The sequence below is a fragment of the Squalius cephalus genome (genome assembly GCF_949319135.1).
Source record: "Squalius cephalus genome assembly, chromosome: 16".
Classification (NCBI taxonomy): domain Eukaryota; kingdom Metazoa; phylum Chordata; class Actinopteri; order Cypriniformes; family Leuciscidae; genus Squalius; species Squalius cephalus.
Genome location: NC_137137.1, coordinates 100,001 through 127,155, shown reverse-complemented (window position 1 = coordinate 127,155; position 27,155 = coordinate 100,001). Strand labels below are relative to the sequence as shown.

Sequence of the window (27,155 nt, the reverse complement as noted above, 5' to 3'; positions counted from 1 at the left end):
GTTGTAAACTGTTGCAGCGACAATGAGTGCAAATATAAAGTGTTTAATATCACAATCAAATCATTGTGTTCTCCATTTCATTTTCATCGATCAGTATAGATGATCATTATAGTTGATCAGTATAGATGTAGTTTATGATCATTATAGATGTAGTTTATGATCATTATAGATGTAGTTTATGATCATTATAGATGTATAGTTGATCATTATAGATGTATAGTTGATCATTATAGATGTAGTTTATGATCATTATAGATGTATAGTTGATCATTATAGATGTATAGTTGATCATTATAGATGTAGTTTATGATCATTATAGATGTATAGTTGATCATTATAGATGTATAGTTGATCATTATAGATGTATAGTTGATCATTATAGATGTATAGTTGATCATTATAGATGTAGTTTATGATCATTATAGATGTATAGTTGATCATTATAGATGTATAGTTGATCATTATAGATGTAGTTTATGATCATTATAGATGTATAGTTGATCATTATAGATGTATAGTTGATCATTATAGATGTATAGTTGATCATTATAGATGTAGTTTATGATCATTATAGATGTATAGTTGATCATTATAGATGTATAGTTGATCATTATAGATGTAGTTTATGATCATTATAGATGTATAGTTGATCATTATAGATGTATAGTTGATCATTATAGATGTAGTTTATGATCATTATAGATGTATAGTTGATCATTATAGATGTATAGTTGATCATTATAGATGTATAGTTGATCATTATAGATGTAGTTTATGATCATTATAGATGTATAGTTGATCATTATAGATGTATAGTTGATCATTATAGATGTAGTTTATGATCATTATAGATGTATAGTTGATCATTATAGATGTATAGTTGATCATTATGTATAGTTGATCATTATAGATGTATAGTTGATCATTATAGATGTAGTTGATGATCATTATAGATGTATAGTTGATCATTATAGATGTATAGTTTATGAGCCATGATTATACAGCGGTTAAACACTGAGATCACATAATAAACACTAGATGTCATGACGTGGGATTGTCCTTAAAGAGAAAGGCAATAATATCTCTGTGTTATTTTTACCATTTTTCCTAATGATAATAATAATAAAGTGATAATAATCAGTTTCAAATAAAAAGTGCTGGTTGACATGTGGATATAGAAATGCTTGTGTATTGATCATGTTTAACCGGAGCCGCTTTAGTTAAAGGGAAAGTTCAGCCAGAAGTGAACATGTCGTCATCATGCCGTCAGTGTGTGTTCGGTTTCCAACATTCTTCACAATATCTTCTTTTGTGTTCAACACTATAAACTCACACAGGTTTGGAACAGCATGATGAATGATGACAGCATTTCCATTTTTGGGTGAACTTTCCCTTTAATCCCAATGATTATGCAGTAATAATAATATGGATAATAATATCCATATGCATACGGCAGCTGTTACAAACACTGGTCATAGGATTAAATAATGCCGACGTTGTTCCGTGATTCCGTGATATTTGTGGGAGTTTTATTCAGCGACCCCCTGGCTGAGGTTTGGGCGTGTGCTCGTAAAAGAAGCGACACGCATGCGCATATGCAGCGCGCTCGTTCGTCCAGGCGCTCCTGGGCCGTGGTGAGATGAAAACATCTAAACTCTTCAGAGTGCCAGAAGCGCACGCAGGTCATGTGACAAACAACTGACCTTTCCATGACAACATCGAAAGCTCGGCCGAACAGCGGATCATAGCTGGACAGGGCGGGTTTGTATTTCTCATCTCCATAAATATATGTAGTCGTAAAGGGCTAGAAATAAACTAATCCTTACTTCCTCGTCATCATGGAGAGAGCAGTTCATGGTTGCATAGCAACGACAGACTTTATTATGCTGCTGGCTTGTTGCTACTGTGTGCAATAGTGTAATTATTTTATTTATGCTTAAATATTTATTTTCAGAATTTTCAGCACAGAACTTTTTTTTTACTTGTTCTACCTCACATGTTTTTAATATTTGTCAAATATTGTTTTTTTTTAAGTTCAATAAATGTTCCTTTTTTAAATTGAGACTTGTAACAGTTGTTATCATCATTGTGTAATTTTTATGATGTAAATTGAGTGAGCAAAAGCAGTATCAGCAGCCCGTATCGGTCGATCCCTAGTGAACGCATTGAATAGGAAGTGTTTAGTTGGGGAACAGCAGAGGCTACTATTACACAGCAGCGATAACGTGAAGCGCACCAGAATGAAATGTAATATTCAGAAGTAAACAGCAGAGCTGACTTACAGATTCAGTTAACATCCACAAATGAATAAGCGCCTCGATTCAGGGAGCAGTGCAAAGTGTGTGCAAAATCAGTTTTTGTGTGTGTTTTTAGTAATTGTTGGTTTCTTGGTAAAGAAAACACATTTTACTCAAATTAATCAAAATGGATTTATCACGTTTTGGAACCAAACTATAATATTCAGAAGTAAACAGTGTTTATGTCAGAGTGTTTATTTTTAAACCACAACCTTCTAGAAATGATATATTTAACAGTAGGTGGTTTGCAGTCGCGTGACTGTGAGTGAGGGCAGGAAGTGAAGAGCGGAATGGACGAGATGGAGGAAAGTCTGTACTGTACTACTTTTAGACGCTATTACAAGAGAAAGATATAACAAAAAATTGAAACATATGTTGGACGTGATTCTTGCGTTATGAAGAGGAGCGATTTTTCAACTGAATTGAAAGATTTGCCTGTAACATTACGTTAGTCTTCAGTTACAGGGGTAACTTACAAACTCAAAGAAAAGAAGAAACAATTACTTTGACTTTACAAAGTTCGGAAACTGGTACGTTACACAAACATAGCCACATAAGTTGTATTAACTCACCTTTGACGAAGTGAATACTCATAGGCGTCGATTTCGCTGGGGACGCGTGACGTTACACACCAGATTTCGTCACGAGTCATTTTGTACCCACCACTTTTAACTTAACGTCCATTATAATTGGACTTTCGGTTAGATTTTTTTGACAGTTGGTTTTGGTGGTTTTGAGGAGCAATATGAGAGAGAAATTTGGTGGTCGTTGTTTAGGTAGGCTACATTAAACCATAAAGCTTTTTCAGGATTTATAAAGCCCATGAGAACCGTGAGGAGTCAACCCACAGCCGCTCCGCTGCCCTGCTGAGAATGTGAAGCAGAAACGTCAGATAACGCCAGATAACGCCAGATTAAAGCCAGATAACGCCAGATAACGCCAGATTAACGCCAGATTAACGACAGATTAACGTCAGATTAACGCCAGATAACGCCAGATTAATGCCAGATTAACGCCAGATTAACGCCAGATTAACGCCAGATAACGCCAGATTAATGCCAGATTAACGCCAGATTAACGCCAGATTAACGCCAGATAACGCCAGATTAACGCCAGATTAACGCCAGATAACGCCAGATTAACGCCAGATTAACGCCAGATAACGCCAGATTAATGCCAGATTAACGCCAGATTAACGCCAGATTAACGCCAGATTAACGCCAGATTAACGTCAGATTAACGCCAGATAACGCCAGATTAACGCCAGATTAACGTCAGATTAACGCCAGATAACGTCAGATTAACGCCAGATTAACGCCAGATTAACGCCAGATAACGCCAGATTAACGTCAGATTAACGTCAGATTAACGCCAGATTAACGCCAGATTAACGCCAGATTAACGTCAGATTAACGCCAGATAACGTCAGATTAACGCCAGATAACGCCAGATTAATGTCAGATAACGCCAGATAAAGTCAGATTAACGCCAGATAACATCAGATTAACGCCAGATAACGTCAGATTAACGCCAGATAACATCAGATTAACGCCAGATAACATCAGATTAACGCCAGATAACGTCAGATTAATGTCAGATAACATCCATAATAATTTGACATTTGGTTCGATTTTTTGACCGTTTTCAATGGTTATGAGGAGCAATATGAGAGAGAAATTTGGTAATCATTGTAACATTAAACCACGTCATGTCATATTGTCAACATGGTAGGCCTACTCATGAAGCAGAAGAGTGGGTCATATGTCTAATGCTTTTTGAAAACTTAAGGCTTTCTTCTTCATAAAACGAGTCGGACATCATCACATTTTTGTATACATTTTTATTTATTTACATTAGTAAGCTACAGGACATAGTCTTTCAAAACATGACCTGCACTAAAGAGAAATAAATAAATAAAGCGTCATTGTACCCAGCACATTTCAAACCAAACTGACGCCCATGTGATCCCTGCACACACGGGCATTTTCCGACTCGGCTCCTCCGGCCGCAGGCGTAGGTTTGCAAGCCGTTTTTTCCCGGTGTTTTTCGGTCAATTTCTTGCATTTCCCCCTTATGAACAACAACTTTTGGTACACGATAAAAACTCCTCGTGGTTTCTCGGTTTGATCGATATGAGCAACCATAAACGACACAAAACATAGGCATTTTGAGTTTGTTATAGTGCTTCCTAAATGTAGCACATCACTTCCTGCCCTCCATCTGCATTTCGCACCATGGCAACGCAGTGACGTGACGTCATATGCAAACAAGCTAGGCTATATCTTTTGCATTTCTCATCCAAACAACGTCAAACTTGGCACTGCACTTACTCGTGCCCGTAGCGAGACACCTGTCGAGTTAGAAATCCATCGGACTAACGGTTCGAGAGATATGCGAATAACACACACACACACACACACACACACACACACACACACACACACACACACACACACACACACACACAGACAGACAGACACACACAGACACACACACAGACAGACAGATGGACAGACACACACACACACACAGACAGACACACACAGACAGACACACACACACACACACACACACACACACAGACAGACAGACAGATGGACACACACACACACACACACACAGACAGACACACACACACACACACACACACACAGACAGACACACACAGACAGACAGACACACACAGACAGACAGACAGATGGACAGACACACACACACACACACACAGACAGACACACACACACACACACACACACAGACAGACACACACACACACACACACACACACACACAGACAGACACACACAGACAGACAGACAGATGGACAGACACACACACACACACAGACAGACACACACACACACACACACACACAGACAGACACACACACACACACACACACACACACACAGACAGACACACACACACACACACACACACAGACAGACACACACACACACACACACACACAGACAGACACACACACACACACACACACACACAGACAGACACACACAGACAGACAGACAGACACACACAGACAGACAGACAGATGGACAGACACACACACACACACACACAGACAGACACACACACACACACACACACACACACACACACAGACAGACACACACACACAGACAGACAGACAGACACACACAGACAGACAGACAGATGGACAGACACACACACACACACAGACAGACACACAGACAGACAGACAGACGTTTCTGTAATTTATAGATAGATAATATGATTATTGTTCTTCTAGCGGCTGAAGAATCATTGACATGTTCACTGACTGTAAATATGTGGTGTGTGTGAAGCTGTGTTTGAGGATTTGCACAGACCCTCGACTTCAGCTCCATCTACATGCAATAAAACCTCATTTGAAGAGAAATTAACCTTATTCAGAGTCGATTCCTCACGCCTGAGTAAAGCTCCGACAGGACATGATCAAAATGCACTTTCGAGCTGTTCCGGGAACATCTAAACGGCAGTCCGAGAGCCTCGTGTGGACGACCAGTGCTGGTCAACATGAGTATGATCAATGTGTCGATTGTGTTACATTGTGTTTCATCTCTTCTCTGTAAGACTGAACTGCGTTTTATTTAAATCAAAATGTACTTATTTATATTTTAAAAACGTTTAGTCAAATTTGTTTTAGTTAAATCTTTTATATTTATGTATTTATTTGTATATTTTTCCCAACTTTTCCTCGGTCACTGTTCTGATGTATTTCTAGTTGGTTTGCTGTAGAGCTACACTCTCTCTATACTCTCTACACTCTCTACACTCTCTACACTCTCTACACTCTCTACACTCTCTACAGTCTCTACAGTCTCTACACTCTCTACAGTCTCTACACTCTCTATACTCTCTACAGTCTCTACAGTCTCTACACTCTCTACACTCTCTACACTCTCTACACTCTCTACAGTCTCTACAGTCTCTACAGTCTCTACACTCTCTACACTCTCTATACTCTCTACACTCTCTACAGTCTCTACACTCTCTACACTCTCTACACTCTCTACACTCTCTACAGTCTCTACACTCTCTACACTCTCTACACTCTCTACACTCTCTACACTCTCTACACTCTCTACACTCTCTACACTCTCTACAGTCTCTACACTCTCTACAGTCTCTACACTCTCTACACTCTCTACACTCTCTACACTCTCTACACTCTCTACACTCTCTACAGTCTCTACAGTCTCTACACTCTCTACAGTCTCTACACTCTCTACACTCTCTACACTCTCTACACTCTCTACACTCTCTACACTCTCTACAGTCTCTACACTCTCTACAGTCTCTACACTCTCTACACTCTCTATACTCTCTACACTCTCTACACTCTCTACACTCTCTACACTCTCTACAGTCTCTACACTCTCTACAGTCTCTACACTCTCTACACTCTCTACACTCTCTACACTCTCTACACTCTCTACACTCTCTACACTCTCTACAGTCTCTACACTCTCTATACTCTCTACACTCTCTACAGTCTCTACACTCTCTACACTCTCTACAGTCTCTACACTCTCTACAGTCTCTACACTCTCTACACTCTCTACACTCTCTACACTCTCTACACTCTCTACACTCTCTACACTCTCTACAGTCTCTACACTCTCTACACTCTCTACACTCTCTACACTCTCTACACTCTCTACACTCTCTACAGTCTCTACACTCTCTACACTCTCTACACTCTCTACACTCTCTACACTCTCTATACTCTCTACACTCTCTACAGTCTCTACACTCTCTACACTCTCTACAGTCTCTACACTCTCTACACTCTCTACACTCTCTACACTCTACACTCTCTACAGTCTCTACACTCTCTACACTCTCTACACTCTCTACACTCTCTACACTCTCTACACTCTCTATACTCTCTACACTCTCTACAGTCTCTACACTCTCTACACTCTCTACACTCTCTACACTCTCTACACTCTCTACACTCTCTACACTCTCTACACTCTCTACACTCTCTATACTCTCTACACTCTCTACAGTCTCTACACTCTCTACACTCTCTATACTCTCTACACTCTCTACACTCTCTATACTCTCTACACTCTCTACAGTCTCTACACTCTCTACACTCTCTATACTCTCTACACTCTCTACAGTCTCTATACTCTCTACACTCTCTACAGTCTCTACACTCTCTACACTCTCTACAGTCTCTACACTCTCTACAGTCTCTACACTCTCTACACTCTCTACACTCTCTACACTCTCTACAGTCTCTACACTCTCTACACTCTCTACAGTCTCTACACTCTCTACACTCTCTACACTCTCTACACTCTCTATACTCTCTATACTCTCTACACTCTCTACAGTCTCTACACTCTCTACACTCTCTATACTCTCTACACTCTCTACACTCTCTATACTCTCTACACTCTCTACAGTCTCTACACTCTCTACACTCTCTATACTCTCTACACTCTCTACAGTCTCTACACTCTCTACACTCTCTACACTCTCTACAGTCTCTACACTCTCTACACTCTCTACACTCTCTACAGTCTCTACACTCTCTACACTCTCTACACTCTCTACACTCTCTACACTCTCTACACTCTCTACACTCTCTACACTCTCTACACTCTCTATACTCTCTATACTCTCTACACTCTCTACAGTCTCTACACTCTCTACACTCTCTATACTCTCTACACTCTCTACACTCTCTATACTCTCTACACTCTCTACAGTCTCTACACTCTCTACACTCTCTACACTCTCTACAGTCTCTACAGTCTCTATACTCTCTACACTCTCTACAGTCTCTACACTCTCTACACTCTCTACACTCTCTACACTCTCTACACTCTCTACAGTCTCTACACTCTCTACAGTCTCTACACTCTCTACACTCTCTACACTCTCTACACTCTCTACAGTCTCTACAGTCTCTATACTCTCTACACTCTCTACAGTCTCTACACTCTCTACACTCTCTACACTCTCTACACTCTCTACAGTCTCTACACTCTCTACACTCTCTACACTCTCTACACTCTCTACAGTCTCTACAGTCTCTATACTCTCTACACTCTCTACAGTCTCTACAGTCTCTACAGTCTCTACACTCTCTACACTCTCTACACTCTCTACACTCTCTACACTCTCTACACTCTCTACACTCTCTACAGTCTCTACACTCTCTACACTCTCTACACTCTCTACAGTCTCTACACTCTCTACACTCTCTACACTCTCTACACTCTCTACACTCTCTACACTCTCTACAGTCTCTACACTCTCTACACTCTCTACAGTCTCTACAGTCTCTACACTCTCTACAGTCTCTACACTCTCTACAGTCTCTACACTCTCTACACTCTCTACACTCTCTACACTCTCTACACTCTCTACACTCTCTACACTCTCTACAGTCTCTACACTCTCTACACTCTCTACACTCTCTACAGTCTCTACAGTCTCTATACTCTCTACACTCTCTACACTCTCTACAGTCTCTACACTCTCTACAGTCTCTACACTCTCTACACTCTCTACACTCTCTACACTCTCTACACTCTCTACACTCTCTACAGTCTCTACAGTCTCTATACTCTCTACACTCTCTACAGTCTCTACACTCTCTACACTCTCTACACTCTCTACACTCTCTACACTCTCTACAGTCTCTACACTCTCTACAGTCTCTACAGTCTCTACACTCTCTACACTCTCTACACTCTCTACAGTCTCTACAGTCTCTATACTCTCTACACTCTCTACAGTCTCTATACTCTCTACACTCTCTACACTCTCTACACTCTCTACACTCTCTACACTCTCTATACTCTCTACAGTCTCTACAGTCTCTACACTCTCTACACTCTCTACACTCTCTACAGTCTCTACACTCTCTACAGTCTCTACACTCTCTACACTCTCTACACTCTCTACACTCTCTACACTCTCTACAGTCTCTACAGTCTCTATACTCTCTACACTCTCTACACTCTCTACAGTCTCTACACTCTCTCTACACTCTCTACAGTCTCTCTACACTCTCTACAGTCTCTACAGTCTCTATACTCTCTACACTCTCTACACTCTCTACAGTCTCTACACTCTCTCTACACTCTCTACAGTCTCTCTACACTCTCTACACTCTCTACACTCTCTACACTCTCTACACTCTCTACAGTCTCTACACTCTCTACAGTCTCTACAGTCTCTATACTCTCTACACTCTCTACAGTCTCTACACTCTCTACACTCTCTATAGTCTCTACACTCTCTATACTCTCTACACTCTCTACACTCTCTACACTCTCTCTACACTCTCTACAGTCTCTACACTCTCTATACTCTCTACACTCTCTACACTCTCTACACTCTCTACACTCTCTATACTCTCTACAGTCTCTACACTCTCTATACTCTCTATACTCTCTACAGTCTCTACAGTCTCTACAGTCTCTACACTCTCTACAGTCTCTACACTCTCTACACTCTCTACAGTCTCTACACTCTCTACACTCTCTACACTCTCTACACTCTCTACACTCTCTACAGTCTCTACAGTCTCTATACTCTCTACACTCTCTACAGTCTCTACACTCTCTACACTCTCTACACTCTCTACACTCTCTACAGTCTCTACACTCTCTACACTCTCTACACTCTCTACAGTCTCTACACTCTCTACACTCTCTACACTCTCTACAGTCTCTACACTCTCTACACTCTCTACACTCTCTACACTCTCTACACTCTCTACAGTCTCTACACTCTCTACACTCTCTACACTCTCTACACTCTCTACACTCTCTACAGTCTCTACACTCTCTACACTCTCTACACTCTCTATACTCTCTACACTCTCTACACTCTCTACAGTCTCTACACTCTCTACACTCTCTACACTCTCTATACTCTCTATACTCTCTACAGTCTCTACAGTCTCTACACTCTCTACACTCTCTACACTCTCTACACTCTCTACAGTCTCTACACTCTCTACACTCTCTACAGTCTCTACACTCTCTACACTCTCTACACTCTCTACAGTCTCTACACTCTCTACACTCTCTACACTCTCTACACTCTCTACAGTCTCTACACTCTCTACACTCTCTACACTCTCTACAGTCTCTACACTCTCTACACTCTCTACACTCTCTATACTCTCTACAGTCTCTACAGTCTCTACAGTCTCTACACTCTCTACACTCTCTACACTCTCTACAGTCTCTACACTCTCTACACTCTCTACACTCTCTACAGTCTCTACACTCTCTACACTCTCTACACTCTCTACACTCTCTACAGTCTCTACACTCTCTACACTCTCTACACTCTCTACACTCTCTACACTCTCTACAGTCTCTACACTCTCTATACTCTCTACACTCTCTACACTCTCTACACTCTCTACAGTCTCTACACTCTCTACAGTCTCTACACTCTCTACACTCTCTATACTCTCTACAGTCTCTACACTCTCTACAGTCTCTACACTCTCTACACTCTCTATACTCTCTACAGTCTCTACACTCTCTATACTCTCTACAGTCTCTACACTCTATACTCTCTATACTCTCTACAGTCTCTACACTCTCTACAGTCTCTACACTCTCTACACTCTCTACAGTCTCTACAGTCTCTACACTCTCTACAGTCTCTACACTCTCTACACTCTCTATACTCTCTACAGTCTCTACACTCTCTACAGTCTCTACACTCTCTACACTCTCTATACTCTCTACACTCTCTATACTCTCTACAGTCTCTACACTCTCTATACTCTCTACACTCTCTACACTCTCTATACTCTCTACAGTCTCTACACTCTCTATACTCTCTACACTCTCTACACTCTCTATACTCTCTACAGTCTCTACACTCTCTATACTCTCTATACTCTCTATACTCTCTACACTCTCTACACTCTCTACACTCTCTACACTCTCTATACTCTCTACACTCTCTATACTCTCTACACTCTCTACACTCTCTACAGTCTCTACACTCTCTATACTCTCTACACTCTCTATACTCTCTACACTCTCTATACTCTCTACAGTCTCTACACTCTATACTCTCTATACTCTCTACAGTCTCTACACTCTCTACAGTCTCTACACTCTCTACACTCTCTACAGTCTCTACAGTCTCTACACTCTCTACACTCTCTACAGTCTCTACAGTCTCTACACTCTCTACACTCTCTACAGTCTCTACACTCTCTACAGTCTCTACACTCTCTACACTCTCTATACTCTCTACACTCTCTATACTCTCTACAGTCTCTACACTCTCTATACTCTCTACACTCTCTACACTCTCTATACTCTCTACAGTCTCTACACTCTCTATACTCTCTACACTCTCTACACTCTCTACAGTCTCTACACTCTCTATACTCTCTATACTCTCTATACTCTCTACACTCTCTACACTCTCTACACTCTCTATACTCTCTACACTCTCTATACTCTCTACACTCTCTACACTCTCTACAGTCTCTACACTCTCTATACTCTCTACACTCTCTACACTCTCTACAGTCTCTACACTCTCTACAGTCTCTACACTCTCTACACTCTCTATACTCTCTACAGTCTCTACACTCTCTACAGTCTCTACACTCTCTACACTCTCTATACTCTCTACACTCTCTATACTCTCTACAGTCTCTACACTCTATACTCTCTATACTCTCTACAGTCTCTACACTCTATACTCTCTATACTCTCTACAGTCTCTACACTCTCTACAGTCTCTACACTCTCTACACTCTCTACAGTCTCTACAGTCTCTACACTCTCTACAGTCTCTACACTCTCTACACTCTCTATACTCTCTACAGTCTCTACACTCTCTACAGTCTCTACACTCTCTACACTCTCTATACTCTCTACACTCTCTATACTCTCTACAGTCTCTACACTCTCTACACTCTCTATACTCTCTACACTCTCTATACTCTCTACAGTCTCTACACTCTCTACACTCTCTACACTCTCTATACTCTCTACAGTCTCTACACTCTCTATACTCTCTACACTCTCTACACTCTCTACAGTCTCTACACTCTCTACAGTCTCTACACTCTCTACACTCTCTATACTCTCTACAGTCTCTACACTCTCTACAGTCTCTACACTCTCTACACTCTCTACACTCTCTACACTCTCTACAGTCTCTACACTCTCTATACTCTCTACAGTCTCTACACTCTATACTCTCTATACCAAGGGTGCCCAACCAGTCGATCGCGGTCGACCTGTCGATCGCGGACTGCTTTCCAGTCGATCGCGAGAGTAAATTGTACTCTGGTTTGCCCTTTCTCTCTCTTCACCGCTCCCGCATCTCAGACCTCAAAAACATAAAATATTAACCTTTATAGACATAGTATTTCTTGAGTAAAGAAAACGCTGTACTTATTTTAAAAAACAGTTCTTTATTTAATTTTACAAGATCACTGATTAGCCAACGTTCAGCTATGCGCTGGCAGGAGGAGGAGGGGCGGAGCTACGAGGAGCTATGAGCTGTGAGGTTTTGCTTGACAGTCTAATCGAGTAACAAGATTTAACACAAGCTGTTTTAATGCTTTTCATTGGTTGTTAAATATTTGTAAAATTCACTGACATACATAAAGTTTGACCAATAGCATTGATTTATTAAAAAAATAACAGCGAAGAAATGATGGGCTGAATTCGAAATCGCATACTAACATACTCATACCAGTGGCGGATACAGAACGTCATTAATAGGTGGGCCTGGTGAATATACGGAGGGGCCTCGGGTTTTTTAAGCTTATACACACCTGATTCCCGGGCTCCGTATTAGAGCTTTCACACTGAGCGTGGATGCGGTCTGGCGATGCGTTCCATGTGCGGTGCGTAGAGGCTACAGCAGTGCAGAGATCGTTTCCGCACCGAGTCTATTGCTGTGCTGCACGCGCTGAATTAAAGTGCCAGCGCATGGTTCGTGGTCAAAATGAACACAGATTGACATGAAAATATAATAATCTCACCATAAATGCGTTTAATTAAATAAAATGTAGTAATCTCACCATAAATGCATTTAATTTAATTATACTCTTTTTCACAGTCATCTTTTTAAGGCTAGCCAACTTTAAGACCGGGGTAAAGCAAAGAAAACTACAATTTACCTCAACAAGGCGACATAATGAACAACACTTGTCTCATTCGTGGAGGTGAAAAAACAAGTTCTTTGTGACATTCAAGATTTATGGTATTAAAACTTAAATGCAAAAGAAAAGGCATGAGAGTCGGCTGTTTTTGTCAATTTTAAGTTTTAATTTAAAATCTTTGCGATTTTAATATAAGTAGGCTACATGGTTAAATATTTTACCACTTGCTTGAGCAACTTAAAATATTTATAGAAGTAGCACTGAATGATACGTTGTTTAAATTGTGTTAAAACGTTTATTAAAGAGTGTATGTGTACAAAGAGAATCGCAATGCTGACAAAACTTTTTTTAAATAAAAGTTGCTGAATAACTTCTGGATCATTTGAAATACAAATAGTGAGTATGTTTTTTTTTTTTTTTTTTTTTTTTTTTTTTTTTTTTTATTAATTATGCATCGCATCTTATTCACATATACAACATTTTTTTTACATCAATCCCCCCCTTCAAGAGAACCCCGCCCCCCCCCCCCCCCCCCCCCTCCAAAGTTGAACATACAGCACAGCATTCAGTCACAATCATGGCAGAGTATCATATGGCAATGGTAATGACAATAATTAACAATAGTATAAAATTAAGAGATAATAAAAAAAAAAAAAAAAAAAAAAAAGTATACATTACAACAGTTAGGAGATAAGATAAAGTTAAAAACAAAACAACCAAAAGTAATATTACAAACAGCAAAACTTCTCCTTTAACATTTAACTGTTATTCCTTGGTCTGGGAAGCACCTTCCAAAATATGGCAGATATTCTAGGTCCTACATAATCAAGAAATGGGGTCCATATATGATAAAATAAACCAATTTTCCCTCTGGACCAGTATGTTAAGTATTCCATGGGTAAAAGTTCAAATATTACCTTATGCCAGTCTAAAACTGTAGGTGGTTTATTTGAAATCCATTTCAACAATATAGCTTTACGTGCAGCATATGTTAAAACATTCCACAATTTTTGACAATGTGATCCTTTTATTTGTGGGTGTGGTAATCCCAACAATAAACACACTGGGTCCAGGTCCAACTTCTTATTAAAAACCAAGTCTAATTTCAAAGCCACTTCTACCCAAAAATCCTGGATATGCATACAGGTCCATACAGTATGTATAAAGCTACCAACTTCCCTGTTACATTTCATACACAGAGCTGATTTCCTTGGGTCCATCTTATGTCTGAGTTCAGGTGATATCTGAAGGCGATGCAGTAACTTAAATTGTAATTCCTTCGCTCTATTACACATGGATATGCTGTTAGCATGCTCCCATATGTCCGCCTCCATAACTTTATCTATTACCGCCCCAAGGTCCCGAGCCCATGTTTGAATAATTGTATTATTAGTCTTAATGGACTTATAAAAGGCCTCATAGCATCGCCTTACTATAGCCTTATTGCTATGTATTTTGTATAGTAGTTGCTCAATTGGTGACATTTCCAGAGTAAATTTATGCCGAATTGGATTCTGTATAAAGCTTTTGATTTGTAGGAACCTAAGAAAATGTGTGTGTGATAAGTTGTATTTCAGTCTTAGTTGGTCAAATGACATCATTCTGTCCCCTTCAAATAAGTCTTTCAAAGTTGTGATACCAGCGTTTTCCCACAGAGCAAACCCATTATCTGTCATGCCAGGGAGAAAATCTGTATTTCTTCGTATTGGAGTAATTGGCGATAAAACATCTGTTCTCTTTTCCCATTTCTTAATCATGTCCCAAGCCTTTAGTGTGGATTTAACAATGAAATTACCCTCTGCAATCTCTAGTTTATTCCGATTCAGGATAAAAGGGAGACTAGCTAATTGTAATGGCTTACCTAAATTATATGCCTCAATATCAAGCCAGACAGAGTCCGAGTCACTCCGTACCCAATCTACTAGATATCGAAATTGGGAAGCCACTTGGTATAGTCTAATGTTGGGAACTGCCAAACCCCCCTGACCCGATGACAGTTGCAATTTTGTTAATTTAAGTCGTGGTCTTTTGCCATTCCATATAAATGATCTGAACCAACCGTTAACCGTCTTAATAGTATTATTATTTAGTACGACTGGGATCATTTGGAATTTGTAGAGCAGTCGTGGTAAGATATTCATCTTAATTAAAGAGATTCTTCCCAGCATTGAGAGTGGTAAAGAAGACCATCTCTCTAGGTCATCATGGATGCGTTTCAGCAAAGGCTGAAAATTTGCTTTAAACATCCTTTGCAGCAGAGGAGTAATAAATATACCTAGATAAAGAAAACCTTCTGTTGCCCATCTGAAAGGTGACAAGCCGGGAGGAAGAGAGTGATGCACCCGACCCAATGGCAAGGCCTCTGACTTACTGAAATTTATTTTGTAACCAGAAAACTTACTAAACTCGTTAATAACAGTAAGGACTAACGTAACAGATATTTCTGGTTGCGTGATAAACAATAAAACATCGTCAGCATACAGAGAAATCTTATGTTGCCTATGATTAATCGATATACCATGAATAGAAGGGTGGGTTCTAATGGCTTCTGCTAGTGGCTCGATTGCGATTGCAAACAGCAGTGGTGATAAGGGGCACCCTTGGCGAGTGCCCCTTCCCAAAGCAAAGTAGGGAGAGCATTTACCATTTGTGATGACAGACCCTACCGGGTTATGATAAAGCAGCTTGACCCAATCAATAAAATCTTTACCTAAATCAAATTCCTTGAGTGTAAAAAACAAAAAATCCCATTCTATACGGTCAAAGGCTTTTTCTGCATCCAATGACACTACCATACCTTTAAGATTATTTTGCTGACACAGCTGAATAATGTTAAGTAACCTTCTAACATTATTACATGAGTTCCTTCCAGTAATAAACCCTGTCTGATCATTATTAATAATAGTTGGGAGGATTTTCTCTAGTCTTAAGGCTAGTATTTTAGATAAAATCTTAAAGTCTAAATTTAGTAGACTGATAGGTCGGTAGGATGAACACATATCCGCTGGTTTATCCTTCTTAAGAATCAGGCTAATGTTTGCTTCTGTAAGTGTTTTGGGAAGAGCTCTCTTCTCGAAGGAGTCATTAAACATGGCAAGTAGGGGCTTCACCAACAGCGGCTTAAAACATTTGTAAAAGTCCGAGCTAAAGCCATCAGGGCCTGGAGCCTTTCCTGATTGTAAAACACCAACAGCTTTAGCTACTTCTTCCAGTGTTATCGGTCCGTTCAGTACTGTCTTTTGTTGGTCATTAGGCTTGGGCAGATTCAGATTGGAGAAAAAGCCCTCCATAAGTCTGGAAGACCCTGCTGGCTGCTCACTTGTATATAACTTTGTATAAAATTCTACAAAAACCTTATTTATGCCATTGCTATCCAGTTTTTCCTGCCCCAAGACATCTTTAACTGAAGATATGTTCTGAGAGATAGGTCTATTCTTAACCAGGTTGGCTAAATATTTGCTAGGTTTGTTACCAAATTCATATAATTTCTGCCTTGCGAATCTTATAGTCTGCTCTGCCTTCTGAGTGAGCAGTGAGTTAAGTGCTGCTCTTGTTGTCAAAGTTGTTTTAAGATTAGTATCCGTAGGATTCTGGTTATATGCCCTCTCACACTCAGCTAGCTGTAGCTCCAGTTCCCGTTGCTTTTCTTGACACTTCCGTTTTGTGCTTTTTTCATAAGATATTATCAAACCGCGTGAGTAAGCCTTACACGTCTCCCACAAAATAGAAGGAGATACATCAGGTGTATTATTACATGAAAAGAATAGCTGAAACTCAGTCCGAAAACAAGATATAAAATTTGGGTCATACAACAGATGATTATTAAACCGCCATTTACTTGATCGTTGCTGGGCCTCTCCATGTGAGAACTGTAAATAAACCGGGGCATGGTCCGATATTGTAATGCTCCCAATATCACAAGATGAAACAGAATACAACATTGCTTTAGGGACAAACAAGTAGTCTATTCTAGAGCTACTTTTATGCACTCCAGAGAAGAATGTGAATTCTTTGTTGTTTGGATTGAGTGCTCGCCACACATCCAAATAACCTAGTTCTTCACATACATCAGCGGTTGCTCGCGCCCGTTTAGTAGGGTTAGTTCTTTCAGCAGGTAACTTATCAATGCGAGGGTCTAATATGCAATTTAAGTCACCACCAGCAAATGACTGAGCACAGTCCAACTCTGCTAATTCTGAAAAAGCTTTTGTAATGAGAGCAGGAGGATGACCTGGTGGAGCATAAACATTTAAAATAGATATATTTTCGCCAAACAGGTGTCCTTTTATTGCAACATATTTTCCTGCATTATCTTTAATACAGGATTCTAGCTTAAAAGGAAGCCGTTTGTTAATAAGGATGCAGACTCCTCTACTATTGGACGTGAAAGAAGAAAAAAAAACTTGTCCCACCCATTCCCGTTTAAGTTTTTCATGTTCTGTGTCTTTTAGGTGTGTTTCCTGCAGTAGGGCTATGTCAACCTCTTCTTTTTTTAGATACGTCAATATTTTTTTTCTTTTCACAGGATGATGTATGCCTCTAATATTCCATGTACATACCTTAAGTTTAGAGTCAATCATAGTGGTTGTGAAGAATTAAATAAAGCGAGGATTGGTTGTTGCCTTAAGTCTGTATGCATTATACTATCCATAATCTAATTCCCTCCATGTACCATACATTGTGACCGGAAAAAAGATAAAACAGAAAGAGAAACTCAAAGTGCTGTGCTGTCTTCCCTAACCCTAGAATAACCCCCTGATCAAAACTATATACACACAGTCTCCCATGAACAAACAGGCAAATGGAACTCAAAATAAAGAGAAGGGTGGAGACCCCAACTTCAGAAGAGAGACCCTTGCTAGGCCCTCTTAACCTTACTTCAGATGCGACTATGATGTTCCTGAACCCACAGTATCGAGTGCAATCAATTATTCAATCAGCCCTATGTTCATTGAGCTGACGTTCAATCATCACTTGAATTTTTCCACATAGTATCACACAAAAAGAACAGGTATATCTCTGCTATCTATGCAGTCAGAAAGTTAATAATATAAAGACAAAAAAAATAAAAAATAAATAAATAAATAAATAAATAAATAAATAAAATAAATAAAATAAATAAAAAATTAAAAGTAAATAAAATTAAATAATTATGTGCTACCACCTGTTGGTGACAGCAGGTGGCAGCTGGCCACGTCCGACATACCCCGCTCCTTTGGGCACTTTCACTTATGACAGACAAAAAAAAAAAAAAAAAAAAAAAATTCCACTTATGACCGACAAAGTGATATTATTTATGGCTGCGAGCCGTGCAGGTCTCGTTTCCAAGATAAACTTCTGTTAAGAAACAGAAGGGTGAGAGAGAGAGAGAAAAAAAAAAAAAAAAAAAAAAAAAAAACCACGATAGACACGAGACACAGTCCAAATGCCTTTAACATGATAGTCTTAACGCCAGTCTTTTACACTCGTTCTCCAAAACATTGAGATTGGAAACAAACTACAGCAGCATGAACTGTAACGTTATATTTCAGTTTGTTCGTCACAGACCATGACTAAATTGTAAGATCTTACTTACTCACGCTCGTTCGTCCGGTACAGTGCTTTCACCACCAAGCGTGTTTATATATGCCATAGCTTCTTCGGGCTTGATAAAGGACTTGGTAGTGTTATTCACGGTGATCCTCAGAGTTGCAGGATAATTTAGGCCATAGGTGTGTAGTCCGAGCGACTGGAGCCTCCTTCTGGCCTCGTCAAAAGCCCGACGTTTCCTCTGAGTTCCGCTGGAGAAGTCCTGGAAAAAGAAAATTCTGCTGTCCTCAAAACGAAGCTCCTTCGCCCGCCTGGCTGCCTCTAGCACCCGAACCCGATCGCTGTAGTGGTGAAACCTTACAATCATAGCGCGGGGGTAAGGTTTGCGTGAGTCGGCTCCCCTCCTCGCCGGGCCCGACACCCGATGCGCCCTTTCCAACTTTATTTTCCCGTCCTTGGTGGTCAGTGTCAAAACTTTGGGGAGCCACATCTCCATGAAACTTACAACAGATGAGCCCTCTGAGGATTCTGGCAGACCGATTATTCTGAGGTTTTTACGTCTGCCTCGATCCTCCTGGTCATCCAGCCGTTCCTGTAGAGAGGCCACAACTTTTTCCAGGTATGAGAGACGTTTCTCCGTCTCGACATTTACGTCCTCCACCGCGGAGATGCGATGTTCAGCTTCCCCAACACGCTTAGTTGTGTCTTGCAACTCTTTCGATATATCTCCAATCTTTTGCAGGAAAGAGTCAAACTTAGCCTCTATCACCCCGGATATATTTGCTGTAAGTGTGGCCATGGCCTTGGTCATTGCGGGACTCAACACATCCGTCTCGGCAGTCTCTGTGTTGCCATCTTGTGTCTTATCCGTGTTGCTAGCCGTGACGTTCTTCTTCTCCTGTGTCTTTTTCGCGGATTTTGAAGCCATTTTAACAAAAGCTTTACCCCAGAAGTGGTCCAATGACATCAGCTAAATTCTACACGTGTTTTTTTATCGACTTGGGCTGAATTAAGCATTAGTATCAGGATATTTCGCATCGACAAAGCGGGAGCTCACACCGAACGCTGCTACTCGGTCCGCATCACCGGAAGTCTCCTAGTGAGTATGTTTTTGATGAAAAAGCCACTAATGTTAAGTGTCTCACGACCATCCTCTTCCTCCTCCTCCTCCTCAGGTATGACATGGTCCAGAAGTAGCCTGTATCATCATCTAGACGTGTTTTTTTTTTTTTTTTTTTTTTAAGTGTGTCAATGACAGCTGTTTAGCCATAGCTCAGTTAGGTTGCCGCTGCGACGGAAAACTTTTGGTCAGAAACGCGCCCGCGGTTTTGCGCGATAGCATCACTGGACTGACACGATATGTCAACATAATATTTTTATTTTGTAGCTATTTTTCGTAGCTAGCCTACTGTACATAAATTTTTATATAAAAAAAAAAACTATTAAACATTCTAAAAAACTATTACAATGAAATTATTTCATTGTATTATTTCAATTATAATTAATTATTATTAAAATTAAAAATGTAAATTGTTTTTATTAATCTGATTGGGTGGGCCACCGATCAATCGTGCCCACCCATAAATCCGCGCCTGATACTATTTCAAATACATATCAGAAATAGCAAGAGTAGTATGTTAGGACGCTAATCTGAATTCAGCCAGGATTTTAGCTAGGCACATCACATTATTAGTAGGGACTCCCTGGCATTGCGGCTCGTTGACTCAGCTCACTGAAAATATCTTTTGGGTCACAAACGGCTCTTTAGACAATAAATGTTTTAACTATGACTTTGACTGTGATAGGTGTGAAAACAATTCTAATTAAATTATTAAACGAAATCACACTCACAATGTCTAACAAATTTTTTTTTTTAAATGCCTTGATTTGTTATAAAAAAAAACTAAACCTTTCCATTTAAATTACTTATTTTTAATGTATAGAAACAACATTCAAAACAATAATATAATAGAACCCATATTAAAGAAAAAAATAATAAATATTCAGAAAAATAAATAGGCCTAGGCCTAACTGAAAGGATTAAACTGGTCCCTCTTTTTCTCTCTTCTGTATTGCCATGTTATAACCAGCACTCTAGCATTATAACTAGCATGAACACACACTATTATTTTAAATAAAATTATTCAATATTTAATTATTACATAATTATTTAATTTCTATATCTATATTTTTAAAAATAGAGTCGACTCTTCTCCATTATATGGATTACAGCTACTTTTCTGTTTGTTTTGTGCATATTAAATCTGCAGATGCGCTGTGAGTAGCGACTGGCTTTCTGTTTGGACTGGTAGATCTCGGCACACTGATAAATCTAAAAGTAGATCTTTGTTCAAAAAAGGTTGGGCTCCCCTGCTCTATACTCTCTACACTCTCTACAGTCTCTACACTCTCTACAGTCTCTACACTCTCTACAGTCTCTACACTCTCTACACTCTCTACACTCTCTACAGTCTCTACACTCTCTACACTCTCTACAGTCTCTACACTCTCTACACTCTCTACACTCTCTACAGTCTCTACAGTCTCTACAGTCTCTACACTCTCTACAGTCTCTACACTCTCTACAGTCTCTACACTCTCTACAGTCTCTACACTCTCTACAGTCTCTACACTCTCTACACTCTCTACACTCTCTACAGTCTCTACACTCTCTACACTCTCTACAGTCTCTACACTCTCTACAGTCTCTACACTCTCTACACTCTCTACAGTCTCTACACTCTATACTCTCTATACTCTCTACAGTCTCTACACTCTCTACAGTCTCTACACTCTCTACACTCTCTACAGTCTCTACACTCTCTACACTCTCTACACTCTCTACACTCTCTACACTCTCTACAGTCTCTACACTCTCTACACTCTCTACAGTCTCTACACTCTATACTCTCTATACTCTCTACAGTCTCTACACTCTCTACACTCTCTACAGTCTCTACACTCTCTACACTCTCTACACTCTCTACACTCTCTACACTCTCTACACTCTCTACACTCTCTACAGTCTCTACACTCTCTACACTCTCTACAGTCTCTACACTCTCTACACTCTCTACACTCTCTACACTCTCTACAGTCTCTACACTCTCTATACTCTCTACACTCTCTACACTCTCTACACTCTCTATACTCTCTATACTCTCTATACTCTCTACAGTCTCTACACTCTCTACACTCTCTACACTCTCTACACTCTCTACAGTCTCTACACTCTCTACAGTCTCTACACTCTACACTCTCTACACTCTCTACACTCTCTACACTCTCTACACTCTCTACAGTCTCTACACTCTCTACACTCTCTATACTCTCTACACTCTCTATACTCTCTACACTCTCTACAGTCTCTACAGTCTCTACACTCTCTATACTCTCTACACTCTCTACACTCTCTACACTCTCTATACTCTCTACACTCTCTACAGTCTCTACACTCTCTACACTCTCTACACTCTCTACAGTCTCTACACTCTCTACACTCTCTACAGTCTCTATACTCTCTACACTCTCTACACTCTCTACACTCTCTATACTCTCTACACTCTCTACACTCTCTAAACTCTCTAAACTCTATACTCTCTATACTCTCTACACTCTCTACACTCTCTACAGTCTCTACACTCTCTACACTCTCTACACTCTCTACACTCTACACTCTCTATACTCTCTACACTCTCTATACTCTCTACACTCTCTACAGTCTCTACAGTCTCTATACTCTCTATACTCTCTATACTCTCTACACTCTCTATAGTCTCTACACTCTCTACAGTCTCTACACTCTCTACAGTCTCTACACTCTCTACAGTCTCTATAGTCTCTACACTCTCTACACTCTCTACACTCTCTACACTCTCTATACTCTCTACACTCTCTATACTCTCTACACTCTCTACAGTCTCTACAGTCTCTACAGTCTCTATACTCTCTACACTCTCTATACTCTCTATACTCTCTACACTCTCTACACTCTCTACACTCTACACTCTCTACAGTCTCTACACTCTCTACACTCTCTACACTCTCTACACTCTCTATACTCTCTACACTCTCTATACTCTCTACACTCTCTATACTCTCTATACTCTCTACACTCTCTACACTCTCTACAGTCTCTACACTCTCTACACTCTCTACAGTCTCTACACTCTCTACACTCTCTACACTCTCTACACTCTCTATACTCTCTACAGTCTCTACAGTCTCTACACTCTCTATACTCTCTACAGTCTCTACACTCTCTATACTCTCTACACTCTCTACACTCTCTACACTCTCTATACTCTCTACACTCTCTACAGTCTCTACACTCTCTACACTCTCTACACTCTCTACAGTCTCTACACTCTCTACACTCTCTACAGTCTCTATACTCTCTACACTCTCTACACTCTCTACACTCTCTATACTCTCTACACTCTCTACACTCTCTAAACTCTCTAAACTCTATACTCTCTATACTCTCTACACTCTCTACACTCTCTACAGTCTCTACACTCTCTACACTCTCTACACTCTCTACACTCTACACTCTCTATACTCTCTACACTCTCTATACTCTCTACACTCTCTACAGTCTCTACAGTCTCTATACTCTCTATACTCTCTATACTCTCTACACTCTCTATAGTCTCTACACTCTCTACAGTCTCTACACTCTCTACAGTCTCTACACTCTCTACAGTCTCTATAGTCTCTACACTCTCTACACTCTCTACACTCTCTATACTCTCTACACTCTCTATACTCTCTACACTCTCTACAGTCTCTACAGTCTCTACAGTCTCTATACTCTCTACACTCTCTATACTCTCTATACTCTCTACACTCTCTACACTCTCTACACTCTACACTCTACACTCTCTACAGTCTCTACACTCTCTACACTCTCTACACTCTCTACACTCTCTATACTCTCTACACTCTCTATACTCTCTACACTCTCTATACTCTCTATACTCTCTACACTCTCTACACTCTCTACAGTCTCTACACTCTCTACACTCTCTACAGTCTCTACACTCTCTACACTCTCTACACTCTCTATACTCTCTACAGTCTCTACAGTCTCTATACTCTCTACACTCTCTACAGTCTCTACAGTCTCTATACTCTCTATACTCTCTATAGTCTCTACACTCTCTATAGTCTCTACACTCTCTACAGTCTCTACACTCTCTACAGTCTCTACACTCTCTACAGTCTCTATAGTCTCTACACTCTCTACACTCTCTACACTCTCTACACTCTCTATACTCTCTACACTCTCTATACTCTCTACACTCTCTATACTCTCTACACTCTCTACACTCTCTACAGTCTCTACACTCTCTATACTCTCTATACTCTCTACACTCTCTATACTCTCTACACTCTCTATACTCTCTACACTCTCTACACTCTCTACAGTCTCTACAGTCTCTATACTCTCTATACTCTCTACAGTCTCTACACTCTCTACACTCTCTACACTCTCTATACTCTCTATACTCTCTATACTCTCTATACTCTCTACACTCTCTATAGTCTCTACACTCTCTACAGTCTCTACACTCTCTACAGTCTCTACACTCTCTACAGTCTCTATAGTCTCTACACTCTCTACACTCTCTACACTCTCTACACTCTCTATACTCTCTACACTCTCTATACTCTCTACACTCTCTACAGTCTCTACAGTCTCTACAGTCTCTACACTCTCTATACTCTCTATACTCTCTACACTCTCTACACTCTCTACACTCTACACTCTCTACAGTCTCTACACTCTCTACACTCTCTACACTCTCTACACTCTCTATACTCTCTACACTCTCTATACTCTCTACACTCTCTATACTCTCTATACTCTCTACACTCTCTACAGTCTCTACAGTCTCTACAGTCTCTATACTCTCTATACTCTCTATACTCTCTACACTCTCTATAGTCTCTACACTCTCTACAGTCTCTACACTCTCTACAGTCTCTACACTCTCTACAGTCTCTACAGTCTCTACAGTCTCTACACTCTCTATACTCTCTATACTCTCTACACTCTCTACACTCTCTACACTCTACACTCTCTACAGTCTCTACACTCTCTACACTCTCTACACTCTCTACACTCTCTACACTCTCTACACTCTCTATACTCTCTACACTCTCTATACTCTCTACACTCTCTACACTCTCTACACTCTCTACAGTCTCTACACTCTCTATACTCTCTACACTCTCTACACTCTCTATACTCTCTACACTCTCTATACTCTCTACACTCTCTATACTCTCTATACTCTCTACACTCTCTACAGTCTCTACAGTCTCTACAGTCTCTATAGTCTCTACACTCTCTACACTCTCTATACTCTCTACACTCTCTACACTCTCTACACTCTCTATAGTCTCTACACTCTCTACACTCTCTACAGTCTCTACAGTCTCTACAGTCTCTACAGTCTCTACACTCTCTACACTCTCTACACTCTCTACACTCTCTACACTCTCTATAGTCTCTACACTCTCTACACTCTCTACAGTCTCTACAGTCTCTATAGTCTCTACACTCTCTACACTCTCTATACTCTCTACACTCTCTACACTCTCTACACTCTCTATAGTCTCTACACTCTCTACACTCTCTACAGTCTCTACAGTCTCTACAGTCTCTACAGTCTCTACACTCTCTACAGTCTCTACACTCTCTACAGTCTCTACACTCTCTACAGTCTCTACACTCTCTACACTCTCTACACTCTCTAAACTCTCTAAACTCTCTATACTCTCTATACTCTCTACACTCTCTACACTCTCTACACTCTCTACACTCTCTAAACTCTCTAAACTCTCTATACTCTCTACAGTCTCTACACTCTCTACACTCTCTACACTCTCTACACTCTCTACACTCTCTACACTCTCTACAGTCTCTACACTCTCTACACTCTCTACAGTCTCTACACTCTCTACACTCTCTACAGTCTCTATACTCTCTACACTCTCTACACTCTCTACACTCTCTACACTCTCTACACTCTCTACACTCTCTACACTCTCTAAACTCTCTATACTCTCTACACTCTCTACAGTCTCTACAGTCTCTACACTCTCTACAGTCTCTACACTCTCTACACTCTCTACACTCTCTATACTCTCTACACTCTCTATACTCTCTACACTCTCTACAGTCTCTACACTCTCTACAGTCTCTACACTCTCTATAGTCTCTATAGTCTCTACACTCTCTACACTCTCTACAGTCTCTACACTCTCTACACTCTCTACACTCTCTATACTCTCTACACTCTCTACACTCTCTACAGTCTCTACAGTCTCTACAGTCTCTATACTCTCTATACTCTCTACACTCTCTATAGTCTCTACACTCTCTACAGTCTCTACACTCTCTACAGTCTCTATAGTCTCTACACTCTCTACAGTCTCTACACTCTCTACAGTCTCTATAGTCTCTACACTCTCTATACTCTCTACACTCTCTACAGTCTCTACAGTCTCTATACTCTCTATAGTCTCTACACTCTCTATAGTCTCTACACTCTCTACAGTCTCTACACTCTCTATACTCTCTACAGTCTCTACACTCTCTATAGTCTCTACACTCTCTACAGTCTCTACACTCTCTACAGTCTCTATAGTCTCTACACTCTCTATACTCTCTACACTCTCTACACTCTCTACACTCTCTACAGTCTCTACACTCTCTACACTCTCTATACTCTCTACACTCTCTATACTCTCTACACTCTCTATACTCTCTACAGTCTCTACACTCTCTACACTCTCTACACTCTCTACACTCTCTATACTCTCTACACTCTCTACACTCTCTACAGTCTCTACACTCTCTACACTCTCTACACTCTCTATACTTTCTACACTCTCTATACTCTCTACACTCTCTATACTCTCTACACTCTCTACACTCTCTACAGTCTCTACAGTCTCTATACTCTCTACACTCTCTACACTCTCTATACTCTCTACACTCTCTATACTCTCTACACTCTCTACAGTCTCTACAGTCTCTATACTCTCTACACTCTCTACACTCTCTACACTCTCTACACTCTCTATACTCTCTACACTCTCTATACTCTCTATACTCTCTACACTCTCTACACTCTACACTCTCTACAGTCTCTACACTCTCTACA

General features: G+C 40.2%; 1 protein-coding gene across 1 annotated transcript in view; it reads left to right on the top strand.

The window, feature by feature from the left end:
• pggt1b (protein geranylgeranyltransferase type I, beta subunit) overlaps positions 1-27,155 on the top strand; it is a 47,357-nt gene that overhangs the window by 492 nt on the left and 19,710 nt on the right. The window lies entirely within an intron of this gene.